Below are 24,764 nucleotides of genomic sequence, written 5' to 3' on the forward strand. Positions count from 1 at the left end.
CTGATTATTAAATACTCTTTTATCCATGAATAATGTTTGACATTTTTTTCTATTAATTCTTGACTATGAGGGATGCCACAAAGAAAACACAAGTAGTTCTAAGCAGCTCTTTCCAGGGTTCTTGATTCAGAAGTCCTCTTGGTACTGCTCCTGTGACATTAGCCTTATCAAAAATGACTATAATCCTTGTCTCAAGTAACCAAAATGCTTTAATCAAGTACATAACCAATATCCAGACCTAAAAGTATAGTATATAATCAACTCTCAAAGGTTTAATTTCTAATACATTAGCTAGTAGCCACATGTAACTAGTGAACACTTAAAATGTAGCTAGTGTTACTGCAGAATTGAGTTTTTAGTTTTATTTACTTGTAATTAACTTAAATTTAAAAGCTGAAGAAAATTTTACTGTTTTGGTAGTACTACATTTCATCATAACCACTGCACTGCATATTATACTGCTCATGTCAGGCTACAGTGAGTCATTTCTAGCATTAGGCATTAAAAAACACTGATTTAGTTAGTAACAATTAACTAATTCAGTTAGAATGAATTTTTTTCTACACATTAATGTAATACTGTAATGTATTTACTTGAATGTCTTTTTTCCTACAAATAATACAAGCTGTAGTGATGTCTCTATAAATTATAGTTAACTCAATTGAAATACTTTGTAATTTTTACTTTAATTTTTTAATTTTAATATATATTGAATATAATTATTTTTTTTAACTTTAAAAATGAATGGCGGCCGGGCGCGGTGGCTCACGCCTGTAATCCTAGCACTCTGGGAGGCCGAGGTGGGCGGATCGTTTGAGCTCAGGAGTTCGAGACCAGCCTGAGCAAGAGCGAGACCCCATCTCTACTAAAAATAGAAATTATATGGACAGCTAAAAAATATATATATATATATATAGAAAAAATTAGCCGGGCATGGTGGTGCATGCCTGTAGTCCCAGCTACTCGGGAGGCTGAGACAGGAGGATTGCTTGAACCCAGGAGTTTGAGGTTGCTGTGAGCTAGGCTGAGGCCACGGCACTCACTCTAGCCTGGGCAACAGAGTGAGACTCTGTCTCAAAAAAAAAAAAAGAAATAAAAAAATAAAATAAAATAAAATAAAAAAATGAATGGACACACGTGCCTGTAGTCCCAGCTACTCAGGAGGCTGAGGCAGGAGGATTACCTGAGCCCAGGAGTTTGAGGTTGCAGTGAGCTATGACAATGTTACTGCACTCTAGCCTGGGCAATAGAGCAAGAGCCTATCTCAAAAAAAAAAAAAAAAAAAAAAAAGGAATGGATACTTTCTAAAATAAAAAAAGATGACATATCCATGCAGAATCAGGAAGAGATACAGAAGCTAGCACTACCACAAGAATAGTAAAGTAAAAAGAGACTGGAAAAAGGTATGCCACAAATTTTATAATGAATGACAATTATAATTAGCTACGGCAGAGCAAAATTAAAAGCTGTTTCTTGTGTCAGTATTGAGCCATTTTCAACAAATAGTGAATTTATAAGAAGTTTCTGCTCTACAGTCAAAAGAAAAGCAATAAAAGTAGACATCTGATATCAAAATTAAATGTCCAACAAACATTTTTAAATGATTTTTAACAAATCTGGGCTTATAACTCTGGTCAGCTATAAAATGGCTTGAATTCTTGCACCAAAAGAAAGAAAATCAAATTTAGATGAAGAGATGGTAAAGAAATTATTTCAATTATAGAAATTTTTTTAGAAAATTATGAGGAAATCTAAAATAGATACTTAATAAAAAGTGTTAGATATTTAATTAAGCCACCAAACCACCCATCAAATGGAAAGATTTTTCTTATATCAAAAATCAACAAATTCAAAATTTTAAAAATTACTACTTTGTTTTAGCTTTAGATGAGCCTTGTGATACAAGAGATACTGTGAAATTAAAACTTCAGGTACATTTTGTTAGAAAGAATTTCCAAATTTAAGGAAAGTTGTCAATATGTAGCTTTAAAAAAATCAAATAGTGGCACAGATTATTTTTTAATCCTTGACCTCTGTCAAAGAATTTCAGCTAGATATTAAAAAATTAGTTTCTGTCACAACAGACAGCTCCAGCTATGTTAGGAATTTTAAAAGCAGAAACTGTTGTTTCTCTTATTGCTTTATTCCACTGCATGATACACATTGAAAATATTTGTGCTCAGCTTTCTGAAGCAGACTATGAAAAGCGCCATGGATAGAGTTATTAAAATCATTCAGTATGTACATGCCAATGATATGAATCCTTGCCAGTTTATGAGAACATTGAAAAAATCGAAGACAATACACTTAAAGATCTTCTGTAAGAACACACTACTCACTGGCTGAGTAGTGGAATAATTTCACAAAGATTTACTCTAATGATAACTCCAAGAAAGAAATGCTTTTCAATATTAGGTAATAAAAGACAAAAACTATAGTATTCTTTATTTTCTCACTTATATTTCACTACATATGAACAAGCTTAACTTGAAGCACCAAAGAAAGGAAAAGTTCATTTACAACCTGGCTACACTAGTGTGGGAATTTATGTTGAGATTTAAGATTTTCGTAACAGAAATCAGTAATAAAGATTTTATACATTTTTCTAACATGAATCAATATACATAAATTTTCATTATAATTGACAGTGTTTCACAAAGTGGCTGCAAAAATGACAAGAAATAGTGGAAGAACAGTTTACTGATGTTGATAAATTTAAAGCTGCTTTTCAAATTTTGCAATATCATTTTGAATTTGATGTTAGTAATTACCAAGTTGACACAAGAGTTAGTGAATTTGCTTAACCTGAGGAGCTCAGTTATGAAACTGATACACTTTTGCTTCAAAGTTTAATGAATTCTACTAAAAATATGAACCACTTTTATCAATTTGGATGCAAATATTAAAGGAAAATGATTTTTTGGTACTCAATTCAGATACCAAAGAACTTCAGTGTTTTTGAAACAACTTACATATATGAATCTAATTTTTCAACCATAAATTTTATGAAATCTAAAAGAAAATCAAATATATCTGATGAAAATTTAGTAACCAAATTGAGATGTAAAATATCTACTACATTTCAAAGACTTAGCATAAAAGGGGAATATAAAATACCAATTTTTTAAATATAGTATATGTTAAAAATGGTAATAGCTTGGATATATCAGGTTAAATATATTAAAATTAGGCTGGGTACAGTGGCTCACGCCTGTAATCCAACACTTGGGAAGGCTGAGATGGGAGGATCACTTGAGGAGTTTGAGACTAGATTGGGCAACATAGCGTGACCCCATCTCTATAAAAAATTTAAAAATTAGTCAGGCATGTGAGTGTACACCTGCAGTCCCAACTACTTAGGAGGCCGAGGCAAAGGGATCACTTGAGCCCAGGAGTCTGAGGCTGCAGTGAGCCATGACAACTAAAATGCAACATGTGAGTGAACCTGTATTGTAATTATGGACCACAGAAAGGACATTAGTGAAGACAACTGGTGAAATCTGAATAAAACCTATAGATTAGATAACAGATTACATCAAAGTTAATTTCCTGATTTTGATCATTGTTCTGTCATTGTGTAAGATGTTAACATTTGGGGAACCTGAATAAGGAGCATGTGGGAATTTACCCTTTGTACTATTTTGGGGGGGGGGGCCATCTTTTTCATAAATCTGGGGGGAAAAAGTAAGATCTCCAATTAAATAAAACAAAGCTGGTAAGTCAGAATAGTCTGATTTTTATATAATATCAAATTATTAACATATCTGTGAAGAAACTACTTCTGTTGACCCAGACTTTCAAGGCGACAATAAACAAAATGACATGTTCTAGAGTAGATATTGAGGTTAATTGACAAATTACCATGGTTTCCTATTTAAAAAAAAAAAATGAAGGGATAAAGAGAAGTCAGTAAAAGTCACAAATATATAATTCCTGCCAACATTTTTACATTAGTTCTCAACTGGGAGCAGTACTACTCTCTTAATGAGTGTTGAAATTACGTTTTAAATCAGTTAATTATACACAGTTGTGACACAAAGACATCACAATGAGGGAGTGGGACCAGGAAAGCTATGACTATCAATCAATGGATTGTCTCACTGACACATATTCCCTACAGGATAGTGAGAATGTGATATTGGTCAACAATGGATAGTCCATTTATTACTCTATAAAATAGTCTAAGAGGCCCAGATATGCAGAACCTTCTGCTCAGGAAGGTTAAAGGGCTTGTTTAAAGTCATACACTCATTTAAGCAATTGGGCTGTGATTTAGACTGAGATGTCTTGTGCTTCTTAAAGTATGAGGGGGAAAATAATGGCAAAGTGGACGTTCCTAAATATAGCCTTTAAGAAACATTTTCAGCATTTATGAATGAGTAGCATATACACAAAGATGTTTTACTGCAGCATTTTTAATACTCGCAAAAAACTGGAACAACCTAAATGTCTAGTAGTTAAATTATAATATATCTCACCATTTTGGTAGAAGGTTAGAATACAAAATGAGTTTAATGGCTCTAATTTATAAAAAGAACATAGCTTTATTGCTGAATTCCACTCACAACTAAGAACTTTCATCTCCAAAGGATTCACCTTTCAAGTAAAGTTGTGTGAGTATATATATGTAGTACTAAACTCCTGAAAGTATAACTGCTGATTGAAGATGTATATGTACTTCAGAACTTAACTGAGTTCAGTCTATTTAATAAAAAGCTAACCTTACGAAGTCCTTCTAAATTATCTTTTGTTTTAATTTTTAAGTTATTTCTTCCGTGAAGAGTAAAGCAAGGAACGGGTTTTATTTTCTCCCCAAACGACTAGAAAGTTTTTTAACATAAATTACCAAATCATCCATCTTTTCCCCCACCAATCTGAAATGTTGCCTTTGATATATATTACATACCTATGTATATCAGGATCCCTTTCTACCTCATTCAAATCTAGGGTGTTTTATTTATTGTCACTTCTCGATACTTTTAATATTAGAAATGGTTCTTTTCAAAACTGAGAAGCAAACTGAGAGCTTCAGAATACAAACCTCCTTAAAGTACTAATCCCAAAAATAAAGTCTGGGATTCTATTATTTCTCTCCAAAAAGAAGTTGACATGACTTCTCTCCCTCTTTGCTCACCAAATGCAGTATGAATATAACAGGAAAGACAGGCTCTTACTTAAAATCACAAACACCTGGGTTATTAGCATCATGACCCCCACCCACCGCCACCATGGGCAATTATTTGAAATTTCTGATCCTCTATTTTTTCAACTATAAACAAAATTAAAAAAAAAAAATACAGTTTCTCTTAAGCCATTCATATTTCCTTATCTCTTTTTCTATGCTTAAAAGTATGGGTAATCAATTTCAGTGGATATATATTGTGACCCAGCAATTTCACTTTTGTGAAATTATCATACAGAAATATTGGCATACATATGAAATGATGTATATACAAACTTATTCACTGCAATACTATCTGAAATAACAGGATGGAAAACAACCTAAATGCCCATCATCAGGAACTAGTTTCAAAACCAATGGCACATTCATTCCAATGGAATAAACACTACTACTGTGGAAAAATGAGAAAGTTCTCAATATGCTAATATTAAACGATCTCCAAGATATACTGTGAAATAAAAAAGTATGTATATTATGCTCTCTTTTCTGTAAAATGTAAGAAAATACCACTATATATTTGTATTTGTTTCTGTATACATGTGTGTGTAAGACAATCTGGAAATACTTTTTGAAGTATATGTAAAAATATTTCATTTTTACTATTTCAGACATGTGAAAAAGAGAAAAAGACTGACTCCATCTGGATTAAAAAAAAAAAAAAACCTGAAGTCTCAGAAAAAATAAACAACTAACAACATTAACTATAAAATGAATGATTTGAATGAGTTTTCATGTATCAAAAGTTGGTTCAAAAATATGGGTTTTTTTCACATTATATGAAAATGAATATTTTTCTGTTTAACATTATGGACAAATGCAGAAAAAAAAATCTTTGTTTACTATAATGTTTCTTTTTTATTCTCTTTTGTTTTTTAATAGAGATAGGGTCTCACTCTGTTACCCAAGCTGGGGTGCAGTGGCACAATCATAGCTTACTGCAGCCTTGAACTCTTCCGCTCAAGCAATCCTCCTACCTCAATCTCCCAAGTAGTTGGGACTACAGGCACACACTACATGCCCAGCCAATTTTTTTAATTTTTATCTTTTAAAGACGGGGTCTTGCTACATTGCCCAGGCTGGTCTCAAATTCCTGGCCTCAAGCTATCCTCCCGCCTCAGCCTCTCCAGTCACTGGAACTACACTGAGCCACCACACTCAGCTTTCTCTGTTCTATTATTTGCCTTTCTCAAATTCTTCAGACTATATATATTCCTTGGTTTGTCAATGTAGAGCTTCATTTTTAAAAATTTAGATCAATTAACAAATTTATCTATGCTGTCTATATAATTTATAATTCATATGGAGCACATATTTTAGAGATAGTAAAGAACATCAAAAGGAAAATACAATGGAAAGTAGCTTGAGATTATACTTTGTAAGATTCTGAATACAAACTAAGTATTTTCTATCATGTTGTATAGACAATTGGAAGCCATTAAGTTTTGACAAGAACGGAGGATGACATTAAGAAAGTTACATTCTTAGAGGATGAATGTGATCTCAAAAAGTAGAAACAATCTAAAAGTCCATCAACTGATGAATGGATAAACAAAATGTAGTGCTCGCATACAATGGAATACTAGTCAGTCCTAAAAAAGAATGAAGTACTCATACATGCTACAACATGGAAGAACCTTGAAAACATGCTACACTGGAGAAGCTAAATACAAAAGGCCATATATTATATGATTCCATTTATACGAAATGTTCAAAACAGGCAAATTCACAGAAATAGAGAGTAGATTAGTGGTTGCCAGGGGACTGAGTAAAAAGGGAGAATGGGAAGTGACTCCTAAAGGGGCATCAAGTTTCTTTTTTGGGGTGATGAAAATGTTATGGAATTCACAGTGATGATTGCACAACTTGGTGAATATACTGGAAACTCCTGAATTGTATACTTCAAAAGAGTGAATTTTCTGGTGTGCAAATTATATCTCAATAACAAAAAAAAAGCTAGATGATATGTAAAAGATTGCACACAGGAAAAATAGAAAGCAATATTAGTTTAGCAATGAGTACATAAAAGCTATCAAGGCTTCTATTATTAACCCCAATCCAGGGAACATTATTCAGATTATAGTGCTCCAGAATGCTCCACTCACAGAGACCCTGTTGAGGATATAGTCTGGGAAAAGAATGCATAAATTTAGGCAAAGAGGTAAAAGGATTGTCAATAATACTTAACAAATGTCTGAAATGTGAGGAGGAAGGAATTAAGCCAAAGAAAGGTATCTTTTTTTTCTCTGGTTTAAAATGAAACATTCATAAAGAAGAAACTCAACAAAAGTTTAGCACTGGTTATCTCTGCATTGAAGAAATGAGGAAAATTTGTAGTCATTTACCCAGATTTTTCCAACTCTGCGACAATGACATTAATTGTGTAATGAAAATGTATAGAAATGTATTTACCTTTATAAAAACAAAAAACTTTGTATTTCAACCACAGAAACCATTCTGAAACACTAAAGCCGTACCCTACGAGAGTCAAACAGTTGTTAAAGCCAATTTCTTGTGGAATCCACATGCTATTGTCTTTAATAGGAATAAAAGACAGTTTCATAATCTGCGTCTGTATTGTATACTACAGAAGCCACTAACTAATGAGCATTTAAAATGTGACTAAGTCTAAACGAAGATGTTCTGTGAGTATACAATATAAACTGACTTCAAAGATTTAGTATCAAATTAAGAACTTAAAATATCTCAGTAAGTTTCACGGCTTTTATACTGATCACATGTTGAAATAATATTTTGGATGTATTGCGTTAAATAAAATATATTATTAAAATTAATGTCACTATTTCTTGTTTTCTTAATGTAACTATTGGAAAATTTAAATTTAGATAACTGGCTTGCATTCTGCTGGATAATGCTGTTTCAGGTGGCAGCTACCTGGGCTTTAAGGGAAGCTTCATTTGAGTTCTTCTTCGGTTCCCTTTTTCCTATGCTCCAGGAGCCAAGACTTTTCCCAGAGTGATTCCTACACTGGACAACACTGCACATACCAAGAAGCATGAAACAAGCAATAAATATAACAAGTAACTAGAAGGGAACTCTTTTATGTTTCCTAAAATTCACATTACAGTATGAATTCTTAACAAGAAAAACTGAAATAAGTACATTTTGAGATTCTATAGGGGGTAAGCTGATCTTATGCAACAGGTGAAAAGCCTCAGTAACACCATGAAATTTTTAGGAGCTTAGAATTTCTAGTTAAAAATTACCTGTTTATGGCCCTACAACAATTGTTAGGAGAAATGTGGATGAGGAAGCATGTAAGCATGCAAGCTATACATGTAAGCATGTATAGTTTAAGAGAACCAACTCTGGGTATAATGGAGGGAAATATCTAGGCAAAGTAAAGGTCAAGAACATCCAGGAATTGTGCTTAGAAAGCTTCAAGGAGAATCATTTCACCCCCACACTGAAGGAATAAGCCTAATACCTAACAAAGAAACTGATATTTCTCCAAAAATGAAGAAGTCTAAGGAAAACACAAAAATTAAGAATAGCCTGTCTCCATCTCCTCTTTCTTCTCACTAGTTTAAAATACTAGAAAACACAAACTAATCTATAGTAACAAAAAAGCAGATCAGTAACTGCCTGGGGCAGAAGGTGCAAGGAGAGACTTACAGTGGAAGGGCCTTCAGGAATCTTTTGAGAGTGACGGAAACGAAACGTCTTGATTATGGTGACAGTTTCATGGGTATATACAATTGTCAAAATTCATTGAATCACACACTTTAAATGGATGCAGTTCACTGCATATAAATTATATCTCAATAAAGTTGATTAAAAATAAATAGGGGACAAAAAAAACGGTGCTTCACAATTGCCATTTGCCTGATGGCAGTCACAAGTAGTCACCATTCCCTATGCATATGCTAATTTGGTCATGGAAGTTTATATCACCAAAACTTTTACCAAATTCTATTCATTTCTGGTACACACTCAAGTTTACTTCTCAATTTTTAATGTCCTTTAAAAGACCATACTACGGTTCAGCATTGAAACAAAAAATTATGTTTGCAAAAAAGCACAGAAACACAACAGTGGGAAATAAATCTGGTATTTGTGAAACAAATATTTGTGGTTGGAAGAATGACAGTCTTTTTTTTTTTTCTTGAAAGGCAATATTCAAGCAATAATGCATTGTATCATATTTTAATTCAACATTTTTCTTCCTTAGACATACCCAAAATAACTCAGAAACTTAAGGGGGAGCCTCTAAGGAGCTCAAAATGGTCCCTGGCTGACCACCAACAAGAAAACAGGGACATTAGACAAATCATAAGGAATTGAATTCTGCCAACAACCGCTAATAAGCATGGAAGAGAACCCAGAGCCTCAGAAGAAATTACAGCCCCGGCTGACACCTTGATTTCAGCCAGGTGAGACCCTGAGGAAGGACCTTCCTAAACTATACCCAGATTCCTGACCAACAGAAACTGAGATAAAGTGCTAAATTTGTGGTAATTTGCTATGCAGCAATGGAAAACTAATACTGTACAGACGACTACTTAGATTTGAGGAAATACAGGTTATATTATTTCTCTTAAAGGCTGCTAATCTTTATCATCAAAACAATTTCTAATACTTCACATCATTCTAAGTGATATAATTCAATTTCAAAAGTCACCAGGATAGAGCAATAATACTATTCTCAAAACTTCACAGGTTAAAAAAATTTGTAACATCTAAGAATTTATTTATTCCACCAACTAGGCACACAAACAATACTGTAAGTTTAGCGTAATTGTGTCTGCCTTTCTAAACCAGTGACATACCAAAAAAAAAAAAAAAAACACCCACAAACCTCAGTCCTTATCCATTTCTAAGAAAATGTAAATGGAGTTGGAAGGGTAGTGAAAAAAGCTAATTTTGAGATCTAGCATGGCCATACAATTTGAGGCAATCATCTAGTTTCTAAAGACCTCAGTGAACTTGGCTACTAAAAAAAAAGGAAAAACAGAAATCTGAATAAAGTCTAGAATCTAATTAATAATAAAAATCAATAGAGGGAATAATAATGCATGCTCTGCCAACCTTATAGAGTTATAACTAAATGCTACTGAAAACAGCACTTTCATAGCTAGCTCTTACTGTTTGTCAGGCACTGTTCTATAAATAATATGTAGGATATAAATTTATAGATGATGCAGATATTAATAGTAAAGGATAGTGATTAAGGTCCAAGGCTCTAGACCCAGACTGCCTGCATACAATCCCAGCTCCACTATTAACTAAACAAAGGTAGGACCTTGATCGTGTTTAACTTCCCTGTGCCAAATTTTCAACTATAAAATAGAGACACTAACAACACTTAACTCATAGGGCTACTGTGAGGATTGAATGAGTTAATACATATAAAAGCCACACAACAGTGTCTGCCACATATTTAAGCACTCAACGTTGACATCAATATTATTTCTATAATCATGCCATATTAATGTTCAATTCTCAGAAAGACAACCTATTGCAGATGATGTGAGAGGATACTAATGAGCCTAAGACTTAGAATCCTAAAATCTAGCGGTGCTTATCTGATTACCTCTACCCTAACCCCTAAATTCTTATTTACCAGAATTTAGCTCCATTTAGGCATTTTTAATCTTTAACAAAACATTATTCAGCACTCTACACTTAGTGTTTGCACAAAACTTTTAATAAAAGTTTACAAAAGCATAGAATTAAAATTTCTGAAAATGTCAAATTAAAACATATATAACTAGTTACAAATACAGCATTTAAAATTACAACCAAGAGAAAAGAGAAGATCTTTTACAAAACATTTTTAAAGCCCAATATCTAGGGTTAGCTCTTTTTAAATGTAACAAAATTATGAAAACTATCTTAAATCTCCTAATGAAAAATTAAAAATAACAACATACAGATGTCAAAACTATGTCCTCACAGTATTTATTAAATGTAAAACATGGACAAACTAACTCAGTAGGAAATAATTCTATAAAGTATGGGAAAGAAGAAAAAAAGGATTATTTTTAAATTGCAAACGCCAAGTCAGCAAACAAAAATAGTTTAAGAAATAACATATAGGAAATACTCCACAGATACTCACCAACTTAAATAATTTATACCCAAAGACTAACAAGTGTTGATTCTCAAATTTTCTGCTAATGCTTTGCAAAGATGCCAAACCATAGGTTTCATATCCTAAATAATATATTTCTGAGGCTTATTCCCTACCCAAGAATAATCTCCTTCAAAAGATTTAACTCTCACTACAAAACACATTTTACACATGGAAAAAAATTATTTACAAAAATCACTTTGCTCCCTGATCAGACAGATTTTGCCTAGATAAATTTCTTCTACTGTTAATGATGTATCTGAGATACCTGTTTTTTTGGTGCTACCAAGAGCAAGATTAAAAAATGCAAGTTAGTGCAAATCAATTGAAATTATAGGCTTAAATTTCACAATTATTTTGTATAAGGACATAAACCTGGAAATCGCTTCTTCACGAGTCTATTAATCTGCCTTCTAACAAGATGAAATCCTATCATTTTTCTCCTCCTGTATCAGTACAACTTTCCATTTTCAATACCAAATTTCCATTGAAACTTAAGAGACAGCATGCACAGTGATTAAAAGCATAGACCATGGAGTAAGATGGATCTAGATTTGAATCCCAGATCTGTGAATTCAAATTCCTAGCTATGTATTCTTAGAAAATTCTCTGACTCTGTTTCCTCTGCCATAAATAGTGTTATTTATTAGAACCCATTTCTTAGGGACTGCTGTGAGGAATAAATAACAGGCGTAAAAATCCCTAGCCTAACACATAGTAAATACTCAGTAAATGGTAATGAACATGAGCATGAATTATCAAATCTACATTCCTGTATTCTGTATTCGCAGCCCTCTCTCTTCTTGCTAATTCTTTATAAATAACTGGGGCAGCTCTGAGGTAAAACACCACTCTGAGGTAAAGTATCAATCATCATCAAAAGAAACCTAGTAGGCAAATTCTTCACCTTCGATTGCCCTCTTTCTTTCCTATGCTTTAATAGCCTCAGTCACTACCCAGAGTGGATAGTACATACTCACTTTATTTGGGTCCAAATGTACAGAAAAGACCAGGGGACTTATTTAACACTTTTACTTAATGATGGGTTCGCCATGACGTAAGAATGATACTACATATTCATCTTTCCAACAAACACAACACCAGAATGGGCCCATGGATGAAAAAGAAATCAGCCAGAAGCACTGTTCAGGAAGTAGCCATTGGATCAAAAGTCTCATTACTAAGTCAAGGAAAGTAAGGTCAACTTAAAGCATCAGATATTCCAAAATATCTAGGCTATTTTATTTCTGGGATATGCTTTCTAGAAATGCAGGAGAAAAAAAGTTCCCATGAAAACTCTATCTACTATTGGGATTTGCTTCTAATTTATTTTAATTTTAATTCATTCAATGTTTGCTGAACACCTATGGGCAGGGCAGGGCACAACATTCAGCATTTGGAAACAATGGTGACAAGACAATGTCTCTTCCCTACCCTACCCTAAACTTATTTAAAAGGCTTTCCAGTTTCTTGTTTTTTTCTCTTCCATTCGTTAACATACTATACACCCACTATGTGGCTGGAATGTTAGGGACTTGGGAGGAATAGGTATTAACTGAAAAGATGAGTAAGACAAGACCCTTGCCTTCAAAGACAGGACAGATCGGTAAAAGAGAGAAGGTACAAATAGCGATGTTAAGTGCTGTAAGAGCCATAAAGATACTGTGGGTAACCAGGGGGAAAAATAACTTACTCTACCTACATTAATCGGGACATATTTCCTAGAAGAGACTGATATTTAAGTAGGGTCTTAAGAGATAAATGTTTTCTAGATTAAAGGAAAAGAATATTCCAGGCAGAGAAAATAGCAAGACACAAAGACAAATATATATGAAAGAATTTACGTGTTCACACACACAAATGTACATTAAAGTACAGACATGCTGTATATATACAGACACATAGCCAGTGTTTGGATACAAAGGAAATCATCTGAACCACAAAATACAGAAAATAATATGACTATTTTCCCAATTATCCCAAAGATGGTACACAACTAATATTATAAATAGGAGAAAAGTCAGTACATTCTAATTTCAGCCTTAAGGCATTAGGGCTTAATTCTCTTCCAGAAATAAGGGGATAGTGAAAGGAGGTTTGAATGAGAGGCTGGATCTGGACTAGAAGGGCTCCCAGCAAAGAACAGTCAATTCAGGTGGAAATGTAGAGAAAGGACAGAAGCAAGGAAATCAGTTAAGAGACTCCTGAAATGGACAGGGAATGGCAAGAGTTCAATTTTAAACAGGGGGCAGTCGGGGGGGGGGGGGGGGGGGGGGGGGGATAGATAGAAAAAACAGTTCCTAAATTAAAGAACCCTCAACTTGGTGCGTAATAAAACAGAAGAGAAAGACAGCCAAGATTTCCCCCAATAAATCACTCCATTGACCTTGATACCTGCTTTTTCCTTTAGTATACATTTGACTTTATGACTATACATTATGGCACTCATATCTCATAAGCCCTCTATCCTCAATATACTTTTATATGAATAGTTTGCCATTTTAAAAAATTAAATTAGTAAAATCCATCTGGAACACTTTCTGAGTTTCTGAAAAAGTATAAGCACTTTAATATTACTTTTGGAGTAACTGCCCTGTAACCTTAAAAAAAATCATGAAATCTATTAAGTTTCCTATATGTCTGTCTTTAAAAATGAATGTTAAATGAGGCCTCTCTATGTCTGTGACTTTTCTTTATCCATAATCAGCATTTATACAGAGCCTAACTGGCAAAGTACCTTACACAAAGAAAATATCCAAATGAGAAACAGATAACTTAATTACAGAGCAGGGTTTCCCAGCCATGGCACTACTGGAATTTTGGACCAGGTAATTCTTTGTTACCCGACCTCTACCCACTAGATACCAGTAGCACTCTTCCTCTTCTACCCTCCCCCAAGTTTGACCATCAGAAACATCTCCAAATACTGCCAAATGTCCTCTGGGGACTCTGTTACAGACTATTTGTTCTGTGCCAGGCACTATTCTATACTTCTATTTCATTAATCCTCATAACACGGTGTCCATGAGATAGGTAGGTATTATTTTCCCCATCTTACAGATAGAAAGGGGAGTTAAACAACTTGCCAAAGGCCACACAAACAGTAAGTGTGATAATCCTGTATTTGAACCCACACAATGGTGGTTCTACTTCCTGCTCCTAATCACTATTAGGCCATCTCTCACTAATGCCTCAGCACTTATCATGATACTTGAAAAGTAATATTTTGAATCATATCTGGAAGTAAAAACTAAAACTATCCACATAAGCAAAGTTAAATTAAAAAGCTTCCAAACTCAATTCAGAATAAATTAATAAGCATTTTTTAAGCATCAACTGTATGCATAGTACCAACTTTAGAAACTAGAGTGGTTCAAAGAAAAGGAAATTTATTAAGGATCTGGCTGCAGGACGTTTCTCACACATTATCTCTTTGAAATCTCACAGCATCCCTGGGAGGTAGATAGTATCTTTTTTTCAAGAGAGGAATTCAAGCTCAGAATAGAAAAGTGGTCCCTGAACTAAAAAGATATACAATTTAATTAAAGAAACAAGAAAAATATACATTTTTTAAAAGAAAATAAGTTAAATATGTCAGTTAATAAAAGGTGGGAAATACAAAGTAAGAGAAGGAAAAACATACAGGTAGATTAGTCAAGAAATACTTCATAAAAGAGGTTTCTAATATCCCTTCTCTTAAGAAAATGACATAAATGAGCAAAAGGTGAGAAGCTGGGGAGGAGCAGCATCTCTAACAGAAGTTTTGGGGACTGAAAGGGAAGTTTTGAGACAGCCAATTTAAGTATTAAGTCAAGGAAATGATGAAGACTGTAAGATGCCTTAAAATTAAGATCAAGCTACAGCCGGAGACAATGAAGGCAGTCTACGCTTTTAGGGTCCTCCTACCCCCAAACACTCTCAAGCACAGCAACAGGAACAAACAAAAGAGATTTAAAGGTTAAGACTGATAGGGTTGGTTAATGGAAGCTTAGACATACAAAGTCCAACAACCAAATTTCATAAGACAAGTGATGGATCGTCTATTTTGCTTTATTTTGTCTCCCCCAACCAGAAGTAAGTTTCAAGAGAAAGGTATTTTTGTGTTTTGTTCACTTAGATCAATGCCTGGCATAGTAGGTGTTCTGTAAATATCTGCTGCTGAATAAAGGCATTATTCAAAATAATGATACATTCAGGCACAAAGATCACAAATGCCTCAGCAGTCGAAAAACCAGCAACCTCACAGAAATAATAATAAATTAATACTATATTATTTCTTTGTTATTACCGCAGCAGCTAACATTTACTGAGTGCTGACTGAGTCAGACACTGTGCTAAAGGCATACATGCATTATCTCACTAGCGCCTCTTAATACCCTACGAGTGAGGCAGGTACTATTATTACCATCCTAGTTTTACAGGAAACACACATAGAATAAATAACTTGCCTAAGATCACAAAGCAACAGAGCTAGAACCTGGATCTATCAACTCCAAAGCTTGCCTCTCAGCTACTATGTCACATATAGAATTACAAAGCTAGGAACATATGGCCAAAAAGAAAAAGAGACAACAAACAGAAGCTCCACTATAAATCAAAAATCCTTTGGCAGTCCCATTCTCCTAGCAAGTACAGCGGAAATTTTCCCACTCTAAAATACACTGGTTATCCCATACAGATTAAAACTGCAAAGGTTTAAAGAATCCAGATGTTGAAAAGCTACGAACAAAAACCAATCATCTAATCATCATTTCAAAGGGTGGTAGATAACAAGTGGTAACACCCCAAGTCCACAACCCAAAGAAATAACAGGGTGTGACTTCTGACTAAGACTGACCTCAAAACTTCCGGAGCCATTCTCCCTGGTATCTGCCTCTTCTACCCTCCCTCCTCTATACATCCCATCTCTTTTTTCCTGTTGGATGGCTTTTATTTTTTTAAAAAATTCAAATTTTGTTTCCTGCTCCAAATTCCTAAATCTAGTAAGTTAAAATTTTAATATTTCTCCAATAAAAAAATTCTGCTTATGTAATATGCAATAGAAAAAGGTTCCCCGCTCATTATATTAGCATTCTAAAATTTCTACTATTAAATTCACACAGTAGCCAATTAAGAGACCACCAATCATGCAAAAGAAAATTGACAACTCAAATATTGATCTGTATAACCTTCTGGTATTACATACATAATAAATAAGCAAGAAGAAATCAAACAAACTAGAGAGAATATGCTCTTCTCCCCATCTATCCAGTAACTTATTATATATAATTATAAAGTCCATTTTGAAGAACTGTGAAATGTAAAGATTCCTAGAAGTATAACTCTAATTGTTACCAATGAAGAAAAATATTTAAAATACTGAAATTTTTTTAACTAGACTATTCATTAAAGTAACCACCAAACCAGAGATCCACTAGCAGATAAACCAATCTAATTTCTGCATTTACACAAAAATCTAAAGCAAACACTGATTAAGCCAAGCTTGAATAAAAAGTATTCCTAAAAACTGATCTTGTATTTAACAAAAAATGAGCACAAGAAGGGATTACTTAAAAAAAAAAAAAATCCCATACTACTCATTTCAGGAAAAGGAGAAAACTAAAATTAAGCAGTTAAAATAGAATCACCTAAATAAAATTCTTTCAATCTTAATTTGAGATGTAAATGGTTCAGACAAAATTTCTGTTCAACTTCTTAATGATTTTTTTAAAGCTTATTTGCAAGGGTTAAAGAGATGGCAGTTAAAAGAGTTGACAACTGAATTACATCTTGATATTTCTAAATGGACAATTTAAATCATGGTCATTATCAGAGATAATTACTAATTATTCAAAAAAGACTCTCGTGGTTCATGCACTACTGAGATCTTTGGAAATGAATTCAAATTCCAGTTATGTTCAAATCAGTCTGTCTTTTTTATAAATAATAAGCACAGCAATTCTGTCATTTCTCTAGTTTTTAAGACTTTTTAATAAAATGTTAATGAATTATACACTAGTTTTAGATGCTTCTGAAAACACCACAGATTTAACTTAGTATTATTTGTCAAACTCAAGTGTTGAATTGAAATGTTCGGCACTATAAGGCCTGACTTTAACCTTTTATCTACATCACACTTTAAAGAATCTTTAACTTAATAAATTAACACTAATGGGTCATATACTATATGGCAGGCATGTTTTATATTATCTCATGTAATCCCACCAACAGCAACCTTATGAAGGACATGCTTCCTTCCAACAGGTGATGAAACTGGTATTAGCAGCTTGTCCAAGGCCACATAGCTAAGAACTGTACTGCCCACATAACTGAGTCTTCTGTCTCCACAGTGAGAATGTACTTTATTAGGTAAATGAGAAGTGAACTAGCAGCCTGTTGCGGGCTCCAGGTATGCATGTTTTCAACCATTAAGTAATTATAAATCACTATTTTTAGTGAAGCATCTCCTTCTCAAACCTAGAGAATGTCATAAAAAAGCATATTATCTTTCCACTGCCCTAAAAAACATGCAATCCTAAAAGGCTGATAAAAATATATACATTCTTCCAAAAACAAACCAGCAATTTGCCCTCAGGCTTCACATTTGGCACTGATATTATGTGGGTTCATTCAAGATGCTGTGGGATGAAAAAGCCAGAAGAAAACATAGTATCATATCCAATGGTGACCCTTTCAGAGAAAAGGCTAAGTGATATTAAAAATATTCTGCACATTTAGTATTTCCTAAATTCCAGAGCAGTCATGTAGAAATGAGCATCTAGCACAATACACTAGGTACATGTACCTGCATACACACACATACACAGAGAGAAAATGTACTACCTCCTTCCCAAAGCCAGATTTCCAGCAGCTATCTTTTAACTGGAAAGAAAAGGCAGAGTCAACACAGCACAACAACAAAAACTGCACAATTTTGACTGATCCACTAGCTGGCCCTTAGGTCTGATGGGGGAAAGAGCAAAAAATAAGATACGCAAGCACTAAAGTCTCTTGTGCATTTTTGTTCATTTTTCTTTTTCAACTACCTGCATGGCAGTATAATGCAACACAAATATTGGCTCTCATATTTTCCTGTTATTAGCTTACTGTTTTAGAGAAGTCAAGTATTATTCAAAAACTTTAAAGGAATATTTTAGAAAAATTTTGTTAGCCATTGGTTTGTCATTCCAATATCCAGGTCAAATGCTCAGTGAAAACTGCAGATGACCCCTCAAATATCTGAAGGTGTAACAGAAAGAAATTTTAAATGTATGTGCAGGTAAAAATATAATTACTAGAAAATATATATCCCATGGTGTTCAGGAAAGGTCATATACACTGAGAAAATACACTCCATTTAAACATACCGTGAAAGGCATCAAGAGAAAGTACTAATGAGGTATCATTAGAAAGCAGCAAAAATCTAAAAGTAAGTTAAGGCATAACGCAGAATGGTTTTATACTTAATGGGAAAAAAGTCTCAAAACAGAGTAATTTAACAGCAAGAGTTCATGTTTTAAAAGCAACTTTACGCATCTGTTTGTAATGACAATCCAGCAACACTAACAAAACAAATACAGCTTTTTCCCATGGTCCACTGAAAGTGTCACCAAAATAGAATATTTCTATTTGGTGTATTTGCAGAAATGAAATGAACATCTTGTGTCTTTTAAATTGCCAGCCATCCTTAGGCTTGAGACAATGATAAAATTACTTGAAAAAGCAAAAATTAAAAGGAAGATTTTTTAACGACAAGGAAACAACTCTCACCAAATGAATAGGAATGCAACTTCATAGTGATCTTCTAAAAGGTATACTAAAATTGTCAGATTATACGCTATTTTTTAAAGGGAAGAAGAGAGATTGAAGTACCAATTACATATGTAGAAATACTATATAAAGTAAAAGCAGGTTTGAAACTAACTAAAAAGTGATCACTATTGCAAGAGTAATCTCCATTCCTGCCATAAAGAGGGGAATCCTAAGATAAATAAGATTTATGAAACAAAAGTAAATATACATCATCCCACATAGGTATCTGTTGACATAGGAAACACATATTTTAATATGAGCTGTAGTATAAAATTGCACAAAGGGAATTATCCTTTCTATACCACAAATTTGAGATAGATTTACCCTTAAGAATACAGCAAACTTTTTTTTTTAAGGCTAGCCAAGTGAAGCAGTGACTATACAGCAAAGCCTTTTAAATTACACATTTAAATGATTTAAGTGATTTGTTTGAAATTAACAAAAAAAAAAAAAACTGTGGAGCCAATAATGCACACTGAATTCATCACTACAAGAGATTAAGACTTTAAGAGGTAGAAGTATCAAAACTTAATGTTCTTATAATTTGACTAATATTATTCAAACCAACTATCAACACTTCTAATTTTACATACAAAGTAAATGCTTCACAATTTATTTTCAGAACCTTTCAAAGGTATACTCAAAGCTTCTTCACACATACTTTTGACCATGATACAAAGCCAGTACATCACTACATGCCAATTATGGTTATCTGTGAACAAGAAATGCAAGTAGTCCCTACTTTTTAGCTGTAACCCTTTAGAGATATGTCATCACCCCTGTTCCTCAATCCACAGTTTTCATCACTATGAAGGCAAAAGTTTTTTGAACAGTAGACTCTGTGCTTTATGCAAAATTATTTTAAGGCAGCCCAGAGGAAAGCATCTCAACTAAAAAACAGAGACTGCCTAAAACTGCCAGTCCTGGCTTTGTAGAGTAATGAAGCTTATACTCTATGTTCATGGATCTGGCAGTTGTCTAAATCTAGGGGTCTGTAAATTACAGCCATGGGCCAAATCCATCCTACCTCGTTTCTACATATGAGATTTTATTGGAGCAAGTAACACTCATTCACTTCAGTAATGTCTATGGCTGCTTTCACACTACAAGAGCAGAACTGAAAGTTGCAACAGAGACTATGTGGCCCACAAAACCTAAAATATTTAAGTGGCCCTTTACCAAAAAAATTTGCCAACTCTTTCTCTACACAATGAAATGTCAGAGGCACCACAAGACTTCTCTAAGAACTATCTCCAAAGGAGAAATGAAATGGGCTGCTGCTAGCCTGGGCATGGACTTTGGGGTCATCTGGTGCTAAAACACACACAAACATACGCTCTCAAGGTTCTCTAATCATCCCTTATTAATCCCAAAATTGCCAAGGCAAAGCACATGAAATTACTATTCCCTGCTACTACAGAGTCCAATCTGTTCCACTGTCTTTACTAGTAAACCATGTTAACCAAAAAAGGTTGCCTTTTACATTCATCTAAACATAGCTTCACCTGCATTAAAAATCCTGTGGAAAGTAGAAGGTGAAGAGTGGAAAGCCCCCATATGGCATATGTTCCAATCACTATACTCTTACCCTGGAATCACCTTAGATCTGTCTCCCCATCTAAATTATCTCTTCCTCAGAGGGTTCTGCCATTTGAATAACCACTCTTAAAAAGTCAAAGAAGCCACTGGAAAAGCACTAAATTAAGTGTGAATACATATTCCCTTCCTCACAATCCTTAATCCTGGTTAAAGTCAACACTTAATGCAAACCACAAAGATGTCTAAATTTTAAGTGCCAAGTTGTTTTTTTAATAAAAAGGTTAAAAGAAAAAAAAGCATTTTCAGCAACGCTGTGCCAACACAGGGATATCCCCTCCATTGTATGGGACACAAAGACACACACCAACTGCGAGCAAGGGAAGCAGCCTTCTCTGTCAGCTATTTTTAGCCCCAGTTCGTCATATTAAGACCAAACTTAGGATAATAATATTGCAGAGCAAACTTTAAAAACATGAATTTAGGGAAACAAATTTGTCCCTTTATTTGTAAGTTTCTTAACAATGAAATTCTATATATTCTTCTGAACTTAATCTTCAAGGGATCTATATACTCTATAAAGAACTTGTAGCTGTTTCAAAAATATAGAATCATATACCCGGGAACTAAACCGGTGGCCATGTTTAAAGGCTGTTCCTCCCTTTCCAACTTCAATGCCTAACCACTTTTAAAACATCTAGTTTAAGGAGTGTCTCATTCATTCTGTTTTTACTGTCTCTTTGCTTACTTTAACATAGATTTTTTTTCCCCCAACTAAAAATATGAATTTTTCAGCTCTTCACTCTCCATCAGCACTCTGAAAAATCTAAATAATTTTGAAAATGACTCCAAACTTTAAATTTTTAGCATATTACTTGTTAAACTACTTTGCTGTCTTGAAATTGCATCAGTATCCAACCTTTACCCTAAAATTTGATGTCCAAAACAAAGTCTACGGCCCTGTTTCCAAATTCTTTTTTTATAAGAAACCACTAGCACCATACTAAAATATTGGAAACATCTTCTTTTTTCATTCCTTCTGTATAGCCCCTTGATGATCATGCTGTAAAAACATGAAAAACAAAAATCCTAATCCAAGCATAAAGCCTTTTAGCCTAAAATGTAATTTCTCCACAGTTGTCTGAAACTACTCTCTCAGGAAGACTGTTCTCAATTGCTTCTTTGGGCTGTAACCATGTATCTACACAATCATAAACTGATCCTAACCCTACTCAACAACCTCCCTCTGTATTACCCTCAAACTGACTTCCTAATTTTATCTGTCCTTCGTACCCTAAAATTCCCAAAGTCTTAAATATTCTGTCTCCACTTGCTCTTTTCTTCCTAAAGGAGATCTTCCCAGATTTGGCTCTGACACTCCAATTAGTTCTACATGTACAGACCAAAAGCAACATTTCCCTAGTAAAAAAAATGCACAAATAACATTCACATCCATAAGGTACCAAACACAGTATCTGGCATATAGTGGTCTTAGGTAAATATCGGTCCATTCCTCCTTTCCTACAGTTTTGTGCAATTTGTGTTTGTCTCCACCAACCATAAGTAAAAGCATCTCAAAGCAGGGACCCCAAATACTTTGTCATTCCTACATGCAATGAAACATTACCATAATTTTTAACCAATCTATAGTCGTAGAAAAAAAGTCCTAAAGTTAGCAAGAAATTTTGGTAAGGTACAATCTATAAACTATAGTTTGTTGGTTTCTCCTCCTCTCCTTCCCAAAATACAACCTCTGCATGACTAGATTTCTCTTCATCATATCTTTGTGAGAAATAGGATACATGACTTACTGAAGGTCACAAATAACAGATCCAGAGACTTTTTTTTCTGATTCTAACATTACATCCACTATTCAATATTTTCATGTCAGTACATATTTAAAATGGATAAAATTTAAGGTTCCTTACAAAAGCATAACAAGGCATCTAATGAAAAACAAAACAGTGGAAGAAGTTACAGAGGAGGATAAAATGATCAAAGAAATAGAAGAAATTATTTTCAGACAGATAAGAGTTGAGGAAGATGATGGTAGAGAGGAATAATCAAAGTCTATAAAAATCAGGAAAAGATGAACTCAGATGAACTTGAGAACCATTTCTCAAAACACCAACTCTGGATGTGACTTGAAACTTTAAGGACACAGGTATGGAATATTTAAATGAATTGTTATGTAATACAGAGGCCAATAAACTTGCAGAACTCACTTTAACAAAGAAAAAGTATAGGATCAAAACACTGTTAAGTTTGAGAAAGTTTTAAATAACAAAATCCTGAATGGAGAACTTAGGATAGATAGATAGATAACCCCAGGCTTATATTCATCTCCACAAAGTATCTCTCAGCAGTGGCTTCTGGAGAGAGAGCATGAGCCCACACAGTTGTCAAGATGGACCATAATTCTCAGTATAGTACTGTCTATGCCTTCTTACATAAAATTCCACTCAATGTTTTACCCTTAAGGTCTGTATAAACATTTGAAATGTTAATTACTTTCATGCACCTCTAATTTGGCACCCTAAGAAGATAGACCTAAAATACAAGTCAAAGATTTTATAGACTTCAACTTTAAAATACGAGAACGAAAAAGTCATTCTTGAAAGAATTAAGTATCAAAAGTTTCTCCTAAATAAATTCAAAAAAGCAAAGCCTCAAACCATTCTCCCAAATAAAAAAGTGCTGTCATTTAAGATAAATGCTACTCAAAAAAAAAATGGATGAAGGAAAAAGATGTGACAACTTTTACAAAATGGTTAATGTAATAAATGTTCTTCTCCAAGTAAGTTGTGATTCATAAGAACTCAGAATTTCCTGAGTAACTGAAATCTGTTAGTGTCCTCCTGACACACAGGAATTGGACCCAGGAACCGAGAAGGTAGAAATCTCCTGTACCAATAACTACTGGAACGTATATCTCTCAAGGAAGACTGCAAAAAAATAAAGGAGTTGTACCTTCAGAGGTTCACAGGCTAAGTGGTTCTCACTTGAGAACTCCTATCAGAGTACCCCAGAAACAAAAACTACAGGGCTGCATCACACCTGGTGTACCAGGAAAAGGTACATTACAGAGATGTCCTACGTGTGCACATATGCTCTGGCTTCCTCAATTTCCCTTTGCCAATTACTGGCCAGAAAGGTGCAAGAATCCATTCTGGAGAATGAAAGCTCTCCTCTAAGAAAACCCTGTATATTTGTACTACTCGTACAAAGAGCTAAAAGGTTACAAAATACAGGACTACCTCCTCCCCTCTGTGAGGAATAGAAGTATATATACCCTCTCATCTATAGACTCCCAGCACTCCTGGAAAACATCAGCATAACTCCAGGAGGAAGCACCGGCATCCTCCCACCTTCTACCCCTCATTCCCTTTCCCCGGGCCACTCACACTTTAGAGAAGAGCCGTGGCGCTGAAAAAGTGGGTTGGTTCCTTTCCTCCTTCGGACTGAGGTGGCAGCTGCGGAAGGCTCTGGCGCCTAACTGAGGAAGAAGCGGTGCTAGCGTAGCTAAACCAGGCGGCCACCCGGCTCTCTTCCGCGCTGCCAGGGTACAGGAGGTTGCAGACCCGCTTACCTCCTCTTTTCCTCTTCCTGGGTCTTTTCAGGCTGTGGCTTCTGCCGGTCCAGGATCACTTATCCCGGGACAGTCACGTTTGGGAGGCTCCGGATTTTGTTTTTATAAAGTTTCCTCTGGGCGGAGGCTGCGGCCGGCCCCCCGTTCCCCCCCGGCCCCGCCGCCCTCGGGGCTGGGGCGGGGGAGGGGGCCCTAAGAACTCCCAGAGTCCAGCCGAGGAGCCGGGGGGCCGGCGACTGGCCAACAGAGAAGACCCCCTGAGGGGGTTAAGGGGAGGGGGAAGGTAAGGAAAGGACGGCGGTGCCGGCCCTGCTCTCCCCGCCGCCCCAGCCGCCGCTTCACATTGGGGTCCCCGCCCCCCCGGCCGGGGGGTGGTTGCTGAGCTTGGTTGGGGCCCCGGCTCATACAATCCGGGGCGAGATGCTACGGCCCCGGACGGGTAGCCGACGCAGCGGCGAGGCTGGGGACCCGGCCGGCTCCGCTCGGCGCCGCCCCCGCTCCCGGCTCCCGCATGTGTCGCTGCAGCTGGGACCCCCCTACCTACACCTTGGGGGTCCCTCGCCCCACGCCCTGGG

The 24,764-nt window shown here is 35.2% G+C and overlaps 1 protein-coding gene across 2 annotated transcripts in view; it reads right to left on the reverse strand.

Moving 5' to 3' along the window:
• The window catches only part of FBXW7 (F-box and WD repeat domain containing 7), a 180,892-nt gene extending 156,556 nt beyond the window's left edge, over positions 1 to 24,336 (reverse strand). The window contains exons 1-2 of one of the 2 annotated variants that reach the window (XM_069492936.1): positions 24,190 to 24,336; positions 24,005 to 24,096 (exon numbers count right to left, since the gene is read on the reverse strand). The gene's annotated coding sequence lies outside the window, so the exon portion shown is untranslated. The remainder of the gene's footprint in view (positions 1 to 24,004; positions 24,097 to 24,189) is intronic. The other variant, XM_069492932.1, reaches the window with a different exon arrangement.
• Between the last annotated feature and the right edge of the window lie 428 nt (positions 24,337 to 24,764).

Source organism: Eulemur rufifrons, chromosome 18 (assembly GCF_041146395.1).
Source record: "Eulemur rufifrons isolate Redbay chromosome 18, OSU_ERuf_1, whole genome shotgun sequence".
Lineage (NCBI taxonomy): Eukaryota > Metazoa > Chordata > Mammalia > Primates > Lemuridae > Eulemur > Eulemur rufifrons.